The sequence below is a fragment of the Cottoperca gobio genome, chromosome 14 (genome assembly GCF_900634415.1).
Source record: "Cottoperca gobio chromosome 14, fCotGob3.1, whole genome shotgun sequence".
In the NCBI taxonomy this organism is placed as follows: domain Eukaryota; kingdom Metazoa; phylum Chordata; class Actinopteri; order Perciformes; family Bovichtidae; genus Cottoperca; species Cottoperca gobio.
Genome location: NC_041368.1, coordinates 1,531,134 through 1,552,237, shown reverse-complemented (window position 1 = coordinate 1,552,237; position 21,104 = coordinate 1,531,134). Strand labels below are relative to the sequence as shown.

The 21,104-nt window shown below is 41.4% G+C and overlaps 1 protein-coding gene across 3 annotated transcripts in view; it reads left to right on the top strand.

Moving 5' to 3' along the window:
• The window catches only part of opcml (opioid binding protein/cell adhesion molecule-like), a 274,618-nt gene that overhangs the window by 166,057 nt on the left and 87,457 nt on the right, over positions 1-21,104 (top strand). The window lies entirely within an intron of this gene.

The following is a 21,104-nucleotide window of genomic DNA, read 5'->3' as shown; positions in this document are numbered from 1 at the left end:
AGGTTCTTTCTTGTTCTCATCATTGACAAGATGAGTGAAAGGATGCTATAGTTTATCTCTATCCCACACCCACCCCACAAGTCAATCATCCACTTGTGTGCTGTCATACCGGCCTGGATCTATTGTGTGACCGATAAAAATAGTGTGTTGTTAATACGGCACTTACATCTTTTCTAAATTGCTTTCCGCAAACAAACATCAATGTAAAGCACGGACAAAACACTTTATGAGACGTCACTTATAGCATGATTTAACAACAGAAAATATGCAAAGCAGGCAGCAAAGTGTAAAAGCAAATCTGTAATATTTTGTACAAAGTGGCATTATGAAATAGGATTCTGCTGGACTCATAAATGTGAGCTACATTGGGGTCTTGACTCTCGAGACATAGTTAGGAGTAATTACAATGTTTGAGGAATTAAAAATATCACCCAAAATTACATCTGTAAACCCTCATTTATTGACGCACTGGCTGAAGATGTTAATGCTGGAATAAATAACATTTTAAGAGTATGATTAAAAACTGCCTAACTGTAACTATAAATATTAAAAAATAAACAACTGACAGATGTAGTTTTATTTAATTTTCTTTCTCTAAATCTATGATGGAGGATTCTTTAACAAACAGGTTTGACATGTAAGGGCGTATTACCACTTACTGTGTGATGTTAATAATTAATATGACGGTAATGTGACGGTCCATCCTGAGTGCCTCAGTACTTTCTCTGTGCAGAACATTTGTTTTTCTCTCTTTACCTCCACAGGTCCATAGTGGGTTAGTTGATGCTCTGTGTGCACAAGAGGACACAGACACTCAACACAATAAGAAAACACTGGATTTACAGCCGGAACGCTCCAAAGCAACTAAAATAAACTGTAAATTCTGCATTAATGCTGCTGTGAATGTACTGATTACATGCAGCCTCACTCTCACCACTGGATGGAGCCTATTTTGGGGGAGTTTGTTTTAGACTGTAAAGAAATGTGCCATTTTATGTTATTTTCTGTGCAATCAATTTTCTATGGCCAGTTATGTTAAGCAGCTCCTCTAAACGTGTAGCTGAAGTGAAGGCAGCCAGCCATATCTGAGGTAGAAAACCCCATATGTGTGTTTATACTTTCAAATGTACTATAATGTTCTTGAACCACAACAGATATTTAGATCTAAAAAGGTAAAATTATATTTCCACTGAATTGCAATAACACACAATGTCAATGACATGATCCATAAAGTTGTTGTATGTTGTGATCTTTGGTGCTGAGCACAGCTCCGCGGCTGCAGTGCTTAAAATAGAAGATTTGAAAAAGCACTTGTGCTCCTGTATGGCTCAATATGTGGAGCATAACCAACAGTGCACTGCCTTATTCAGGGTTGTAATTATCTTTGGTGGCAACAATGCAAAACAGTCAGAAGCAGTAATGGTACTGTAAGGTGATCTTGCAGCTTTAAATAAAGAGCATATTTTATGAACATGAACATGAAAAAGGAGAGCTATTGCCATGCCATAAACTATATGTCCATGTGAGAATGGTTATTGGTGAGATTAATGGGATTTAAACGATTTGGTGAACTATTTCACTTTAGTGTAATAAAAGAGATTGTCCTTTGAGAAATGTCACTAAACTACACTTCTACAGTTCAGTCGTTCAGTCTTCAAGGGTGTATCAATGAGCGATTTGTGTGGTTTAACATCCAGGGGAAAGGTAGCCCACTTTGTACAAATTATAATCTCCTCTGGAATATGTGGTGAAGTAGGTGCAGAACAGTTTACAAAAAGGTCCCAAGCCTTTTTATGAAACTTGCCAGGAGCTGTTCACATCTCCAGGGAGGCTTGGCTATGATTGCTAGTAAAACTAACAACAGACTACTGCAACGATAGAATCGTGAGCGATGACAATTTTTTAGAAATGGTTTCCAGCTAAATTGAACTCTTGATCTGGCCGGGCTTTTGGTTCGCATCACGGACACGAGGTTCCGGGGCCAGATATGGCACCTTTCTGCCAACTCACAGATGAGTTTTATGAGCTGTCAATTCCTTTTGATCCGCTGCTTCTCCAGAACTTATCTGTCCGACAACACAAATGTAACACCATTCTCACTCACTGCTGTGCCAGTGCTCTGTACATCAGTGAACAAGCACACACAGCCATAACTCTCACTTGCAGGTATCATATTTGTAAATATAGATGTATAATCAAATACTCTCATGGACTACTGGAGATGAAGTGTTTATCCGACAGTGGGTTTATTTGTAGCCCGGGTCTTGAGCTGATTAACGCTTCAAATGTACGACTGCAGCATCTGTGTTTGCTACTTTATGTATGAAGAGAGAAGATGCAGGTGGATCCTCTCGTGCTGCTGATTAAACCTTAGATGTTGAATAGAAATGTCTCCAATACCCAAAGCCCAGCAGGCATCTCCTTTGATCAATATACGTCCTGAGATGTCCTCGCACAACTGAGCTCAACCTGTGAAGGTCTTATAGTTTCACTCCGGCAAGAGTTGAGGCTGAAATGGAGAACAGCAATTTCTTTGCCTTGGAGACGAGACGAGATACACACTCTGTTGTACTATACTGCAGTGTAGTCCCCACAGATGTAACATTGGTCAAATTCATGAAGGCTGGAGGTAGATTCAAACACACCAACATGAATCCATCAAAAAATTACAATCCGAAGGTGCTACACAGTTCATAACAATGTGAACATATATTTACCACCTTAATGTCCACAAATCCCACAAAAACAATTATTTCATTATCTGTTGATTTACTTTTCAACTTTTTACTTTTTACACAGACACAGTGAAACTTAGACACATCCTACTTTTAGGAGCTGTGGGCAGCTACTATACAGCGCATAGGGAGCAGTATTTCAACAAATATAAAAAATGCTTTTAAAATATATTGCCTTCAATAGCTTTAACATCTCAACCAACTGCATGTCAGTGGGTCCTGTGTGTGTATCTCAGACCTAAATGTGTGTGTTAATAACATGGAGTCAAAACATTGAATTTTCCCCCAGTGATCAATAAAGTAATTATTATTTTAGTTTCTTCTTCTTCTTCTTCTTCTTCTTCTTCTTCTTCTTCTTCTTCTTCTTCTTCTTCTTCTTCTTCTTCTTCTTCTTCTTCTTCTCCCAGCCTTACCTTTTACAACTATTTTGTAATCCATCCAGTTATAACTGCAAGTCTTATACTGATGTTTTGTTCCATTTCCCAAAATAGACGTAGCTAAAAACTAAACTAAACATGTCTTCTCCACAACTCGTTAAATAAAGTGAATATTTTAAAAAGAAGGTTTCATTTTACCACTGGAATCAGTATGTCGTGAACATATGACGTGCAACTGCTTCACTTTGTGACTGAGCAGGAGCTGGTTCTCTCACAAATCTTATGAAACATTTATTTGTAACACATCAAGAGACACTTTCTAGTCATGAGACAAACTGCATTTGAGGAAAAATAACTCATGGAAAATGAATTATGTGAGACGAGACCTATCATCTAAACGTTGTTCTTCTGATAACATGCTTCAGGCATTGTTGTGAGGATTATTATGAAGTCCTTTGATGTGCCATTTGATGTTTTGAACATGTTTGTTTTATGGCTTCAAATATCCCAAAAAATTTAAAGGGTTAAACCTGTGGTTGTGTTAAGTTCAGTGGCACCTCAGTAAAAACATGCTGTACAGCAGCTTATTATTGCAACAGGGTGAGGATACAATCAGGATGGACCTCCTTAGAATGCACTGTAATGCAGAAATGCTGTAAACATAAGGAGCTGAGGAATGCATTTGAGGATCTGTTCAGGCAATGCTCACGGTGATAGGGATATGGAACACATGAGCTTTACACAAGCCCCTTACACACAACCTGTTCAAGGCGGGAATGTTGCGCTGTTATTCTGCCTCGTTGTTCTGTATAAAGGTACGGACACGGAATGGGGGGGGGGGGGGAAGCGGGCATGGCGGGACTACCAGCACACACTAGACGCAGTTGTCTTAAACATCACGCCAGCATGCTATCTAGCATTATGCCGGCTTTGTTTGCTTCAGTGTAAAAAAGAAAAGCTGGTGTAATGAGTGGTCTTCTTTTTGCAGGATCTCTGTATAAAAGGGGCTTAAAGACGTTGATCAGTTCTGTGCCCACCTCCACTGCTGGCTTACCGGCGCATGAAGAAAGCCCCCCTAGTCTATACCTTTTTTTTGCATCATGTGATCAGCCCTTCTGTTTTCAGCCTTTATAGAAACCACCGATCAAAATATTAAGAACTAATGTTAGCCCATCGATCGGAGCCCCTGACAGTTATAATAATGAAAAGGTCAACAGGTCATTATTGGCCTTTGTGAAATCAAGCTGGAAAAATCATGGACGCAGTAAAATTGGTGTAAGAAATCTTGTAGAGGTAAACATTTGTTTACCATTGACTGTACTTGCAGCCATGTTAATGTGAAGTGGGTTTTTAGAAAAATTAATCCTTTTTTGTTGTATATTTGAAATGATGTACAATACAATATTGTGAATGATAAGCGAATACAAATAAAAAAGAGAGAAAACATATGTATATATTTTTTTATTGAGTTTCATTACATTCATAATTCAAATCTGCTTTTATTTTTTAGAGGCTCCTTAGAGAAACAAAAATGTTCTTCCAATCCCAAACAAAACAGTTCTGATAATTTATATGAGCATTCAAAAGCTGTAAACTGAATTGAAAGTAGAAATGAATCATCTTCAATCATTTTAATATGAATTTGTTTGCCACAGTGGCTTTAATTTCCCTTTGATTCCTCAGACCTGCAGTGAATCTCAAAGTAATATATAATATTTGTTCTGAGACAAATGTCATAGCTCTCTGTGTGAAAGCCACACATTTACAAAGGCAATCATAGATTCATATTCATCCATCCATCCATCGTCTACCGCTTATCCGGGATCGGGTCGCGGGGGCAGCAGCTCCAGTAAGGAACCCCAATCTTCCCTTCTCCGGGCCACATCTTCCAGCTCCGACTGGGGGATCCTGAGGCGTTCCCAGGCCAGTGAGGAGATATAATCTCTCCACCGAGTCCTGGGTCTTCCCCGGGGTCTCCTCCCAGCTGGACGTGCTTGGAACACCTCCCTAGGGAGGCGCCCAGGTGGCATCCTTACTAGATGCCCGTACCACCTCAACTGGCTCCTTTCAACATAAAGGAGCAACGGCTCTACTCCGAGTCTCTCACGGATGGCTGAGCTTCTCACCCTATCTCTAAGGGAGACGCCAGCCACCCGTCTGAGAAAACCCATTTCGGCCGCTTGTACCCGTGATCTCGTTCTTCATGACCCAGCCTTCATGACCATAGGTGAGGGTAGGAACGAACGAGCCTTCTGGCTCAGCTCTCTTTTCGTCACAACGGTGCGGTAAAGTGACTGTAATACCGCCCCCGCTGCTCCGATTCTCCGGCCAATCTCTCGCTCCATTGTCCCCTCACTCCCGAACAAGACCACGAGGTACTTGAACTCCTTCACTTGGGGTAATGGCTCATTCCCTACCCGGAGTAGGCAATCCACCGGTTTCCTGCTGAGAGACATGGCCTCAGATTTGGAGGTGCTGATCCTCATCCCAACCGCTGCACACTCGGCTGCGAACCGATCCAGTGACTGTTGAAGGTCACAGACCGATGATGCCATAAGGACCACATCATCTGCAAAGAGCAGCGATGAGATCCTCAGGTCACCGAACTGCAACCCCTCTCCTCCACGACTAAGCCTCGATATCCTATCCATGAAAATCACGAACAGGATTGGTGATAAAGCGCAGCCCTGGCGGAGGCCAACATTCACGGGAAACGAGTCCGACTTACTGCCGAGTATCCGGACACAACTCTCGCTTTGGGCGTACAGGGATTGGATGGCCCTCAAAAGTGACCCCCTCACCCCATACTCCCGCAGCACCTCCCACAGTATCACCCGGGGGACCCGGTCATACGCCTTCTCCAGATCCACAGAACACATGTAGACCGGATGGGCGTACTTCCAGGCCCCCTCCAGGATCCTTGCAAGAGTAAAGAGTTGGTCTGTTGTTCCACGACCAGGACGGAATCCGCATTGTTCCTCTTCAATCAGAGGTTCGACTACCGGCCGAACCCTCCTTTCCAGTACCTTGGAGTAGACTTTACCAGGGAGGCTGAGAAGTGTGATACCCCTGTAGTTGGCACACACTCTCTGGTCCCCCTTTTTAAATAGAGGAACCACCATCCCGGTCTGCCAACCCCTAGGCACTGTCCCAGACTTCCACGCAATGTTGACGAGGCGTGTCAACCAAGACAGCCCCTCAACACCCAAAGCCTTCAGCATTTCTGGACGGATCTCATCAACCCCTGCAGCTTTGCCACTGTGGAGTTGTTTGACTACCTCAGTGACTTCCATCAGGGAAATTGACGATGATCCCCATCAGTTTCCAGCTCTGCCTCAACCATAGAGGATAGGTTAGTCGGATTCAGGAGTTCCTCAAAGTGCTCCTTCCAGCGGCCGATAACCTTCTCAGTTGAAGTCAGCAGGGTCCCACCCTTGCTGTACACAGCTTGGATGGTTCCTCGCTTCCCCCTCTTGAGGTGCCGGATGGTTTTCCAGAAGCACCTTGGTGCCGACCGAAAGTCCTTCTCCATAGCTTCTCCGAACTTCTCCCACACCCGCTGCTTTGCCTCTGACATGGCAGAAGCTGCCGCCCTTCTAGTCCTTCGATACCCTGCAACTGTTTCCGGAGTCCTCCCGGATAACATAACCCGGAAGGACTCCTTCTTCAGTCGGACGGCTTCCCTGACCACCGGGGTCCACCACGGTGTTCGAGGGTTACCGCCCCTTGAGGCACCTAAGACCTTGAGACCACAGCTCATCACCGCAGCTTCAGCAATAGAGGTTTTGAACATCGCCCACTCAGGTTCAATGCCCCCAACCTCCACAGGGATGGCTGAAAAGCTCCGCCGGATGTGTGAGTTAAAGATCCCCAGGACAGGGGCTTCCTCCAGACGTTCCCAGTTCACCCGCACTACCCGTTTGGGTTTACCAGGTCTGTCCAGAGTCTTCCCCCACCCCTTGATCCAACTCACCACCAGATGGTGATCAGTCGACAGCTCCGCCCCTTTCTTCACCCGAGTGTCCAAAACATAGGGCCTCAGATCAGATGATACGATTACGAAATCGATCATTGACCTTTGGCCTAGGGTGCTCTAGTACCACGTGCACTTATGAGCATCCTTATGTTCGAACATGGTGTTTGTTATGGCCATTCCATGACTAGCACAGAAGTCCAACAACAAACGACCGTTCGGGTTTAGATCAGGGAGGCCCTTCCTCCCAATCACGCCTCTCCAGGTGTCTCCATCGTTTCCCACGTGTGCGTTGAAGTCTCCCAGCAAGACTACGGAGTCCCCTACTGGAGCCCCCTGCAGGGCTCCATTCAGGGTCTCCAAGAAGGCCGAATACTCAGAACTGCGGTTTGGGGCATAGGCACAAACAACAGTCAGAGTTTTCCCCCCCATAACCCGAAGGCGTAGGGAGGCGACCCTCTCGTCCACCGGGATAAACTCTAACGTAGCGGCGCTCAGCCGGGAGCTAGTGAGTATCCCCACCCCGGCCCGACGCCTCACACCTTGGGCAACTCCGGAGAAGAATAGAGTCCAACCCCTATCCAGGAGTACGGTTCCAGAGCCAAGACTGTGCGTGGAGGTAAGCCCCACCAGATCCAACTGGTAGCGATCCACCTCCCGCACTAGTTCCGGCTCCTTCCCCCACAGAGAGGTGACGTTCCACGTCCCCAGAGCCAGCCTCTGCTGCCCGGGTCTGGTCCGTCGAGGTCCCTGACCATCACTGCCACCCGTGTGACAGCGCACCCGACCCCAGCGGTTTTTCCCATGAGTGGTGGGCCCACAGGATGGATGGATGGGAGGCACCACGTAGCTTCTTCGGGCTGTGTCCGACCGGGCTCCGTGGCAAACCCGGCCACCAGGCGCTCGCTGTCGGGCCCTCTCTCTGGGCCTGGCTCCAGACGGGGGGCCCGGGCTTCCTCCGGGCAGGGTCTCTCCTTTCCTTTCCCTTTCTTTCATGAAGTCGCTTTTGAACCATTCTTAGTCTGGCCCCTCACCTGAGACCAATTTGCCTTGGGAGACCCTACCAGGAGCACTAGGCTCCAGACAACACAGCTCTCAGGTTCATAGGGACACACAAACCTCTCCACCACGATAAGGTGATGGTTCCCAGAGAGGATTCATATTGAACACAGTAATTCCCTGCAAAATAAAGTTTCAACGACCAATTAGATAATATTAGATAATGCAAAAAATATATAATATATAAAAATATTTAAGGGTTAGGGTTAGGGTTAAACTATATTTTTGTCTCCTTTCACTTTCCTGCAAGCCCTCATGGCCGACTGCTGAGAGTAACTTTTCCAGAAAAAAATAATTTATTGAATTAATGAATGAATACATTTACAAGAAAAATGTAATCACCTTGTTCCACCTACTAGTGTAAGAAGGTATTGTACACTGCTTTTAGCTGCTGTCTGAGGTAATAGTAGATTAGGACATTTTTTAACATGCAAGATGGTGAAAACGCTACGAATATGACAGTATCTCACAGAGCAGGATATTATAGCCAGTCAGACAAGATACATACAACATAATGTGTGCTTGTGGCTCGAAAGTCTGTGGTTTTCAACAGGGACATATCAGTTTACTGTCACATTGACAGGCCAGCTGCCCTGCAACACGTGACTGGAGCAAACCAAAAGGAAAGTGGCTGCTTAATATTGCAACAGTGCACTATTGTTTTCTGTTCTTGGAGTGGCCGGTAATGGAAAACAAAGGCTCACTTTGTCATACATTTGTTTTCCAATATTGAATGTGCTGAGAAGAAAATTGATTCTATGAAGTTATTTTATAAGGTCATTTTCATTCTGCTTTGACTATGCAGCCGTCAGCCATCAGCCATCAAATACCCATTATTGTCTGTTAGTCAGCCATAGACTGTATATATAGATGTATACGTTTTGCTATATTATTAAAAATAATGCATTATACCATTAATCATATCAAGTTATAAAGCATTATATAATGATTTATAAGGTCACGTTTCAAAATACTTTATAATTGCTGGTCACTCACTGAATTTATTTTGCAAGGATATTATAATTCCCATAGTTGTAATACATTAAAAATATTTTTGTAATGCATTGTAAACATATGCAGTATAATCATTTGAAGCATTCTAAGTGTGTTAATCATTTATTACAAAAACAAATGTCAGTGAGTGACCAGACATTCTGAAGTATTATGATATTTGACCTTGTAATTCATTATAAAATGCTTTATAATGTGCTTTGATTATGGTTTTAAAGATCTATGGACATTTATAAGTGCTTATAACTATGATTGTACAATGCTATAAGCAGATAATAACACATTATTTGTGTTTATAATGCCTTACAGACATGGGTGTCTTAGAAAGTTTTACCATTATTTATAATTATCTTATATTATTCTTATGTATTGATGTTGTTTATACACATATACATATGCTTATTTTTTGTTGGTGGGGACAATGGTTCAAAAATGGGAATTTTGTAGTTAAATTCTTCATTGTACAGTACATAAGAATATATAACTAAGTTGCCAAAAAAACACAAGCCTGTTATTGTTTCCCTAGTTTTTCTGAATTGTGAAGATGGAACATCCAGATATTCAGATATCCAGAATTTACAAAGTTTGTGATAAATGTCAGGTTGTTTCTTCATGCTAAATAGATTTGGGGTTTACATTTCAATTAAGTTACTTTATTTCAGGGGTTTGCCAAAGGCAGGTCATTTTTTACCCTCCAGCGATGCTGTTTGAGTCTGACATGTAAATGATTTTCAATGTGTAGGATGAAATAATGTATTTACCTTATATTGTGCAGGTTCATAATACATGTCATTCTGCAACCTCAAAAAACTATAAATAACTGAATTTAAAAAATAGGGCATTGACATAACCATGTAATCATGTAAGTGAACATCTAAAAACAAGAAGTTTCTCGTTTTAACTGAGCAGAATTTCCTTTCTGTCATGGTTTCAGAACTACACAGATTTTAAGTATGATAAATGTATCTGGGCTTCTGAATACTAAACAGGAAACAATCATTAGAATAAACACAAAAGTGCCTATTACCCAAAAGACAGACAAATAAAGAGTAACTTTCTTTCTTCTCTGCTTTAGCAACACGAGGTGTGGCTTGTTTTTTTCACAAGGATTGTCAGTTTCAGCTCAAAGGATGTTGATTGCATTATCTACCTACAACACAGGCAGTGCTGCTGCTTCAGCGTTGCCTTATTTGATTTATAGTCTGATATCGCAAATTGAAACAGAACAAATTGCTATTTTGTTCCTATCTGTATCATGTTATTTTTTCCCAATAGAGTAATCAACCACTGCTGGCACACAACATTTGTAAAGGTTACAGTGGCATATGGCTCGGGGAACATGTCTAACTGGCATAGTGTAATCAATTTATAGCTGACCAAATCATTTTAAGATGAGTTTCTAGTGACGATGATGATTTTAATGAACCCAAAGTGATGCCTCTGTCACTCCTGCTTAGCATTTAAACACAGATAGAATATTGATATTGGAATGTGAAAGCAACTGGGTTTTAGGAAATTCTATTGTCAGTGTCGATATCTGTGTGTTTGTGTAAAGTATTAAGTTAGGGACACATGATACAAGGATGGCAGCAATGACAAAAAACACAGCATTGGAGTATACAGTCAATATTTTCTACAGGTACTTTAAGGGTTGTGGAAGGTAGCCTTACCTTAACTCTTCCTTTGTGTAAAAGTGGAGATGCAATCCTTGATGTTTTTTTCATCATACTATCAAAGTGCTATCAAATATAAAAACATGATTTAAATATGGTTTGTTATTAAATGTTCTCAATTTAAAATTCAGAGCATTAATATAGCAGCGATCAACAATTTGCTATATCAAGATATTATGGAGTACCTACCTGTCTACCTGAGCAGAGAAGGAAATCACTTTCTCTCTCTTTGTGCGTTGTAATACGAGCTTCTCAGTGCTTTGTTTACATAGCCGGTCCAACCGCGCGTTCATGTTAATGCATGTTAATCCTTGTTTGTGTGCCCTACTGGCTAGCTACACTGCACTGCACTCATACGGTGGTTACCGCTGATAGCAACATCCCGATCGACGGCGTTGTCACGGAAGCATAAGCTTTACCCTCCGGTTCCTCCGTCAGCACTGTTGCAAGTGTTTGCACGGTTAGTGCTCTAAGAACTCTTAGCTGCTAGACACCGGCTCAGCTGTCGCCATGTTGAGAGTTGTGTGGAGGCGATCCCTCTTCCAATACCACCTCCCTCTTTCCTGAATTACAGATTGAGAACCTTTAAAGAAAAATAAAAAGTTTTAATAAAGTGTTGCAGGCCCACTGCATAAAATATATAATACTAAAAGGTTAAAAGGTGTGTGTGTGTGTGTGAGTATGTGTGTAAGAGTATGTGGAAAAGAGAGAGAGTGTGTGTGGGTGGGTGCGTGCGCCTGTCAGGGATGCGCCAAAAGTTAATGTGTGTGCGACCGTCTCCACGTGCTCTGCGTTTGTGCGCACAAACGTGTGTAGAACAAAAGGGGACATATGAGCCAGAGCTTTGAGTCCTTCTGTGTGTGTCGCTGTGTTAAAAGGGCAAGTTCATGGTTATTGTGAGATGGTAACGTGTATGATAATGGTGGCGGGTTAAGAAGATGTTAGTGTGCATGTGACTCTGTGTGTACAATACAAACACATCACCTGGTGAAACAACCTAAAGTTACCCATTAGCTCAATACAACAGAATACACAACACAGTTCAGTGAATAAAAACCCAATCTACACATGTTCATACATTTACAACAGTAAAGCAGTTCTATGCTTACTCAGCTGTGTAAAGTTAATATATACTAAATAATATACTGTGCCCAGTGGAGGTTTAGTTCATGAAAGCAAAGGCTACTTAGCTGTTTTAGCTTAGCTGGTGAATATGTTGAGATGAAGAAAAGCAGGCGCGCTTTCTCTGTGTTGTTGCTGTGCTGTTCCAGCTTGTTCAGCTGTTGCAAGATGGAGGAGAAAAGTCCCTCCGTTGCAGAATTCAGTTAGCTCCTTGTTAACTGCTCGTTAATCCTATTGTGAATTATAGCTAGCTGTGGAGAGCCGATGCATGCTCTTAACTTGTTTGCTGTGATTAGCAGTGCTGGCTAACTGGATATCATTTAGGCAAGTGCTGGCTTCTGTAGGCCTACAGGTAAAATAAGAGAGTCCAGTGAACAGAGATCACTATGGTTGGGGAACCGTAACGAGGAGGTCCGTGAAGAAAGAGCAAAGAGAAAAAGAGAGCGCCAACACATCGCTGAGTTTGCAGTCTTGTTGAGCTGGTGATGTCATGGGTCACCGGCTTCAATAAGCAATCACTACTGCACATTGAATCCTCAAGCGGAGTTTAGGGCACTTCCAAATGTAGACATAGGAAATGGTTTAGGGTTTTTCACACCCATAGAGGATCATGGGAAATTGAGATTAATAGCTCAGTTGAGGTTCTATAGCAGTGATTCTTAAGCTGGGTTCGTTGAGTCACTCTCAGGGGTTCGGCAGGGGTCAAGACACACACAGTGTAGCCCGGTTCACACTAGCAATATCAGGCCGTTTTTGTCGCCGTCAAAAAATTTGGCTGCCAACAATTTGGCAAAACACAATTTTTCTTCGCCGTGTTAGATTACAGATATTTAGTTGCTTAGTAAAAACACAAAGTTACACAAAATAAATTCAGCCCACTTGTATTGTTCGTGATGTCATGCTCTGCTTGGCCATCATTGGCTGCAGCTGATCACACCACATTGCTTGGCTTTGATACCTGTGCTGCAGGGAACTTGGTGCGCTCAGTAGTCGACTTGTGGCTGTTGTGATTGTACGTCATTTGTGATTTTCTTTTAATCTTTCAATCCCCTCATACTAACTATGTCGAGCAAAAAAAGAAAGTGGTTGGACGAATACGTACAATATGGATTCACGTGTATAAAGGAACGTGATGGGAGTCAGCGTCCTCAATGCATGATTTGCAATGCCAAGGTGAGCAATTCTAGTCTAGCACCAGCAAAACTAAAGGAACACTTCCTAAAGCTGCATGGAGATGGGAAATACAAGAACACAACGCTCGCTGAATTCAAGGTGAAGAGAGTCAGATTCGATGAAAAGGCTACTCTGCCTGTTCTCGGCTTTGTACCCATCGACAAACCGATCCTCAAAGCATCGTAAGAAGTTGCGTACCTGGTCGCAAAGCAGGGCAAACCACACACCATTGGTGAAACACTCGTAAAACCAGCTGCGTTGAAGATGGCGAATATCATGCTGGAAACGATGAACACAGAATGATAACTTCGCAAACTTTCCCCTGCTGGACGACTGTAAGTAAGATCGAAGACGTGTCTGGAATTGGAGACATTTCTGTACCTGGGGAGCTGAAGCAAGCAATTGCCATGCACTTAGATGAGCTCGCAAAGTCTCTCGACGGATACTTCCCCACCAGAGAGTCATATCCAGCATGGGTGGGACAGCCGTTCAAGTTTAGTGTTGTGACAGCAGATGTCAACGATGAATACCTCGACGAAATCATTGAACTTCAGCAGAGACGGGTTCAACAGCAACTCTTCAGAACAACAACGCTCTCAACGTTTTGGTGTCACCAAATCGTACCATACCCTCTTATTGCTAAGAAAGCCCTTGAGATACTCATACCGTTTGTTACAACGTATCTTTGCGAGCAATCCTTTTCGAGGATGGTAGACATTAAAACTAAGTAAAGGAACAGACTTCTTTTGCGAAAATCATACGAGAGTGGCACTTGCCAAGGTAAAGCCGCGCATTTCTGAACTTGTATCTGAAAGGCAACAGCAAAAGTCACATTGATTTGCAGTAAATATTCATTGAGTTATGTTTTTGTGTGAAATTCATGTTTTGTTGGTTTTGTTCTTTGAACACAGTGATTTTGTGTGCAACTGATGCATGGTTCATTTTGTGCACTAATAAAATATATACCTATGTTTTGAAGAAATCCTATTTTATTTTTCCAATTACGAAGGGTTCAGTGAATGCACTGATGAAGCTTGCAGGGTTCAGTACCTCCAATAAGGTTAAGAACCACTGGTCTATAGCAACAATGCATATACTTTGAAGTGGAACTATTGACATGCCATCCACCCAATACAAGCTCCACCAGTTTATTTACCACTACAGAACTGCAGACACTCAGCATTTCACGATATATTTACATTCAAGCAGCATGGCTAACAGCCTAATTACAGCTTCAGAGAAAAATGTTCTCAATGCCCTACATTGTTTTAGTCAAGCAGAAAGCAGCTATACTGAGAAAACGAGACAAGTGAAACATATGATACATAATAATAACAGCATATAAATACAACATAGATTCTTGAATAATCCCATGAATTCCTCAAATCATGCAGGGTTGTGACATAATGAGGCATGCACTACTTGGTGAGTACAGTATACATCACACTTGTGCTGCACAACATTAATGTTTATATATAAATTTCAATGGTCATGATAATGAATATCTAATATTTTTTATCAGTTTGACTCATCATTACAATAGTCAACAAACATGTGCACCAGTACACTGTATGTCAAAGGATCCTCAGGCAGGAATACTGAACACAATTGTGAGGAGCGAAAGAGAGAATGAAACAGTGAGTGTGTGTGAGAGACTGATGGCCCATGACAAGGTTGTCATAGTGACTCTACCTGACCTGATTAGACAGAGTAGAATTTGAACCTGGTCCGAGTCGGGTCCCAGGTCAGGTCCTCAGAACCATGTGGACCAGGACAAACAGGACTTCAGTCTGCAGTGTAGACTGACAGAGAATTACACTCAATGACATTATATGATCAAATTAAGTTTTTATTTAAATCTCCATTCCTGTCAGTTATCAGTTTGCTATTAACTGCTAATGATTTTTTAGAAAAAACCTAATGTCCTGCTTGAACTGTAGAGCTTTTTCGCACCCGGTTCAGTTCATATTGAAATCTAGAACAACATTTAAACATTTAGTATTGTAATAGATTCATTACATCCCCTCTTACTATGAATCTCACCATAATCAGAGTTTAGGTAACCTATAATGAATGTTTTATTGGAATCTGCTAATGTATGGAACTTTTCTGACCTTCTGTTCTTGTACAGTTCTTATCAAGTGCCCAAGATATGAAACCATTCTACTTTTCTTTATAAAGTTGTAGATTGACATTACATCAATTTCCCTCATGGAATCATTGATGATTCATCCATTCATCTATTATTGAGTAATTTAATTTAATATTTCATATTATATTAAATGCATGACAAGAGCAGAACAGAACAACTAATAAACTGTACAGTTAACGCAGGAAATGTGTGTTAAACAAGCAATTTTGATGAATTTTGAGCAGATTCTTTTCTGTGATGATTGCATCAGAGATGAGTTTTCCTGTTGTTTTAATTATCTTTTTAATACAATTCTGTATTGTATCTTAATGTTTTTTTTCATACATAATATGAAAAAACTGTCAAGTGCATTGCATGTGCTTTGAGTGGCTGGAAGACTAGAAAGGCCTTAAATAAATGCAAGTTATTACCATTTACCAAGTCCATAATAGACTTAATTATAATTCATTTCATTTAGATTTCTCCACAGAAATGAATGAAATGCTGAGTTATAGGCCATAGGTTTTACTGTACATAAAACCCATCTTACAACCCTTAAAAACCAAGAAATTAGAGACAATTAGCGAGGGTTGAGACCCCCATGTTGGGAAGCAGTGATCTAATCCAATCCAACCACTTCTACCACTACTCACGTTTGTTTTACAGTCGCTAACATCCTTTTGTCCAATCTGTAATTATATTGTCAAAACTCTAAACACAATTAGCACATTATCCGTCTGTTGTGGACCATGCCGTTAACACAATCCATGATGTTTTCACACAATGCAGTCAATTAACTAAAATGCTAAAATAAAATGCTTAAATGTTCTTTACATATAAGCATACCCAATACCAAAATTAAGGATTTTTGTTTAATTATTTACAAATGCTTGCACACAGCATGCCATAATTGAAGATGAGAATTTAGAACCTTCAACACATTATAAACCCTCTGTTTCTGCAACTACAGCTGCTCAAAAGCTGTATTGAAATGGCTGACATAAAACGGTTACCAAGTGTGGCAATATGAAAGATACACACTCCAATTTAAATAGTTTTTATTATTAAATAATGATGTTCAAAATAAAATAGTCCCTCCGTTGCCTTCTGCACAAAACATAGTGCGAGGTGGTTGCTATGCAACAACACTAACAGCTAGCGAACATATTAGACAGACAACGTTGATCGATTATTTGGTCTACCTGCTCTTCACGTAGCTCTGCATGTCGTCTTTTAGGGGCTTTTTTCTCTGGAGATAGGCACTGATCAATCCACTCCTCCATAGTAAAGCTTTGTAAATGTGTTTCCTTTTAACACCGAATGTGTCGGCGATTGCAAGCAACATTTTGGATTACCGTAATTATGTCATAGTTTGCACAATCGAAAAGATTTCAACGGTTTCTGAAAGCTGAGACTCTGCGCTTTATAGCATATATTGATTCATTACGGTAACTTCACTTACGGCCCTCCCGAAAGCCCGCGAAACAGCGCCTTTGTTCTGAGCGAATACACACAGCAGATTTAATTAACATGGGAGCAAGACGGTATGTAAATCAACACTTGTATTGCGTGGTGACTTGTTTAGAACAGTGTACCAAGTATGTAAGGTTATTCTAGGTGTGTAATTGTACTTAATCAATTAACTAACGGTTGTAGCTTTTTCTCAGACGCGGAGGGATACGCGCTCTTAGATGTCCCCCCCCCCCCGCCCTTTACGTCACCATAGCGGCGCGGCCACAGCAGCCTCGTCAACCTGATGAAGTGGATGAGAAAACGTTACTTGGCCCAGAACGTTTACATTAATAAACTCAGGGATGTAACTGTTGATGTTCCGTTCTGTGAGACTCCTGCAGCAAAAAATGCTCGAACCATCGGAGAACTTCAAGCTGATATATCAGTTTAACAGCAAAGCACTTAGCAGCTAGCTCGGAGCTAGCTAGCACCGCCGCTGATGCTAAAGTGAGCGACCCGTCTCGTCATCTCTCGATCAGGCGTTCAGACGCAGAATGAGTCGGTCTACCTGAGACACATTAACAACTCCATCGCGAAATGTATTGCAATGTACTGCAGGTGGTAGAGGACAGGGGTTCTCAAACTTTCAGTGACCAAGGCACACCAAAGACCAAGCCAACATCTCAAGGCACACCTGTGTTCATATCCGGGCAGAATCCCCTCTCTAACACAGAGTATCACTGTTATCACTCTGTGAACATTTATTTAGCCTAGTCCTTGTAAGAAGCTATTCTCCTTCACACTAGCAGAGAGCCTTTCATGTGTCACACTCTAATATATCCCACCATGCGCAAATGGCTAAAACGGGTTCGCTTTGACAGATTTCAGTGTGTAGGACAAAGTACCGATAAAGTACCGTGTTTCCCTGCGCTGGCCCCCCACCCTGAAATTCAAGACGTATTTTTTTTAAATATATATATAAATATTCACAACTCACTTTTCACATTGAACAGGTGCTCTTTTATTAAATAAACTAAACGCATTTATGTGCACGTTTCAGTTGCTTTGCGTATTCACGTTCTCTCCTCTGTTCTGCTTCGTGAAGGGCGGAGCTCCGCTTCCGAACCTACACACACGCGCGCGCGAGCGTACACACTTGCAGCCAGAGACCGAGCGGAGAAAAACCGACCGAGAGAATTTAAAAAATCTGCGCCACGCAAGGACCTCATCCAGCACCCCGCAGAGCAGTAAACCTAGAGGAAACACTGAAGTAAATAAACAATCATTCATAACCTTGTCTACAGTTAAATGCAATAGGCCTAATTGTTTCAAAATCCCACGGCACACCGGGATTTGTCTCACGCCATTTGGGAACCACTCTGGTAGAGGACAGGGAGTTAACAGAGGCTTTACAGATGATTCAAATGACACAACTTTTAAGCCGCCACAACATATTGTTTATTGTGTAATGAAAGATATATGTCAAACTGTTGGTCTGTGTTGTCTAAGATATTTGTGGCAAACAAGATATTGGATAAATAGTATTGAAATAAAAGACATGTTGACCAGTTTATAATGCTACTCATTGATTCACTCATCTTCCAAAAATCCATTTGAATATTTTGAAATGCTTCTCACAGCAAATATTGATATATGTGATTAATTTAGATTAATTAATCACAAAGTATTATATATATTATATCCATATAATGTGTGCTTTCCGCTTTGAATGATGTTTTCTTTAAAAAAAGATTTTTTGCAACAAAGTCCATTTCATGCCAGCGGGGTTGCAGCTACAAGAAAAACACTAAAATATTGTCATACACAACATCGTTTTCTTAGGAGATGAATAAAGTATATCTTCTATTCCATAACAATACAGCCAAGCAACACATTAATTCACTGGAATACACAAATGTAATTTGTCAGATCTACTCATACCTTAAATAGTGCAGTGATATTAGAAACCTGTTAATTTACGCATTCTCGCAGTTTTTTTGCCATCAGTTATTGCTATATTTGGCAGCTGTTTAGTATTTGTTTAAATTCTTCGTAGTTGTGTAATATTATATTTTGCTCTTCATTTATAAAATAAGACGCTCTGCTGACAGTAGACATGTCCACAATTGTGATTAGTCATATTCTGCAAAGCCTTTTTATGTGAACCCTGGCTTCACTTACAGAGGTGATAACCACTGTTGTAGGAGCGCATAGCGGGATCGTGGTTGTTCGGGTTAGTGAAGTCAGATGACACAAAGATATGCTGGCTGTGTTGAACTGGCTTCATAGTACAGGCCTCAGGTGATGTCAGTGAAGACCCTGAGGGTTCAGGGCTGAAGGCCTGAGGGGGGACATGGTGATGGGCGTCTTGTCCTCTGCCACTGCACTGTTTACATTTACTTTTAAACAAGGTAAGAAAATATAGGCCTATTTCGAGAAAGTTTAAATTCCGGCATGTATGAAGTTAATTTAAGCATCATCAAAATAGCATTTATTTTAAAGAAATGTTTATCAAATAGTTGTTATCAATCAAATTATCTTATATGTATTCTTTCTAAATTCAGACATAATAGTATTTGCCTGGATGTGAGCGTTTAAACATTACAGGTCAACATGATCGAGATCCCACTCCCAGGACGGACAGATGTCCAATGCATGTGGTGTACACAGAATATACAATGTGATACAATTACACCACAGACAAGATCAAATATGAAAAAGTTGGATCCAGGAAGATGTCAAAAATAAGCTTCCAGGTGCCTTCAAAAATAACGTGGGCGTCAGGCAGGACCAGGGCAGCAGACGCAGCCACGATCCAGACGTAACCTTTAATAGTGGCAACCTGCCAGATAACAGACACAGAAACTCTGGGGAAGATGATGCTGCGTTAGTAACATGATTATCAAGCCTGGATTTCAGGTGCTATCCTCATCCTGACTCTGGCTGATAGAACACTTCCTGTTCACTTACAGCTGTTCTGCATCTGCTCATTTTACAAAAGGTTAATAACAGAGTCATTCACTCCCACTTAAATCGATGCCATTCGTTGTTCTGATTTGCTTGCTCATGTATTGACTTGAATTGCATTTAAAGCAGGTGACACAGTGATACAAAGTCTTTGTTATCGCAAGAGTGTCTGCCATTTGCCTACTTTAATGGTAAATTAGTTTGTTTCTAACAGACATCACTCATAAACCATTTAAGGTCTTTTTTTCTTTTTGTTGCTTCAAGCTGTTTTTTTGGAAGGAATGACACTAATGGTGTAGTGATTGCATGTGTTGGCCATTATCAAAGTGACACTGTGCACTTAAAGCTGTCTGTGCTTACACCCACCACTGTAGGCCTAATGATGAAGAATCCTTGACATGAGCTTCAAGGCTGCCCACCAGTTATCCGTGTCTTATGATTAATTGTGACAAGGCAGTAGCATCCATTCGGTGTATACCAGCCAGTGCCCATGACCTTGAATAGATGAATACTGAGTGAATAATTATGAATAATTTATGGTAATAATTTGTTGTATTGTTAAATGCCTAGTGTTCATAGAGCATTAGCACTTAAAGTGTTTCCACCATATGTAGCCGTCCTGGTGGTTCTGGTGAATAGCTTCAAACTAAGTTTTCCAAGAAAGGAAGGTCAGCTGGGATCTATGCAAATATACGTGACATGTCAGCAGTATAGTGCTTCAGTTGTGCCAACTAATGCACAGTGTCATACATTGTGCTGTTGCACAGAGTGAAGCACACCAGATGCACAGACGTTGAGGAAAGTGGCCGGTTTAGTATTAGTTGCGTGTATGATAGATGCATGAAGCGAAACAAGTAACTGTGTGTTTATCACATTTATTTGAAACAGATGGCAGGCATCAAACAAGTAGAAATGTGTTGACGTCTAACTAAAACTGCAATGTTTATTACTTTAAATCAGCTGAAGGCATTTCTTATTTATTTTCAAGTTGGAGCACGGTAATAGTTGAAAGCATTTTACCTCTCTTTGTTTGTCCTTGTGTTTAACTGTATATCTACTTCTATTTTCCTGCAAATTGTTCTTGGAACTTTGTCTAAGTGCATTGTCAAATTCCATTATTTATTGTAAAAGTAAAGATACATAAGCTTACTGGCATGGGCACAAAGTCCAAACAGAAGTAAGTGAAAATCTCAGAGTAAACAGGAACGAGGGAGGCAGGCAGGTACAGATTCCAGCTCAGCTTCCAGGTTTCTGGATTCAGGTTGCAGGTGGCAGATTTCTGAGGCTGGACCACAAACACACAAAGCAACATTGACAAGCTGGCAAGGAGCAGATGGAGATAGGCTGGTATAAATACTGTGGGGGGTCGATTGGTGAGTGAGGAACAGCTGAGCAGGTGGATGTAGGAGTCAGGTGACTGGGACTGTTGGG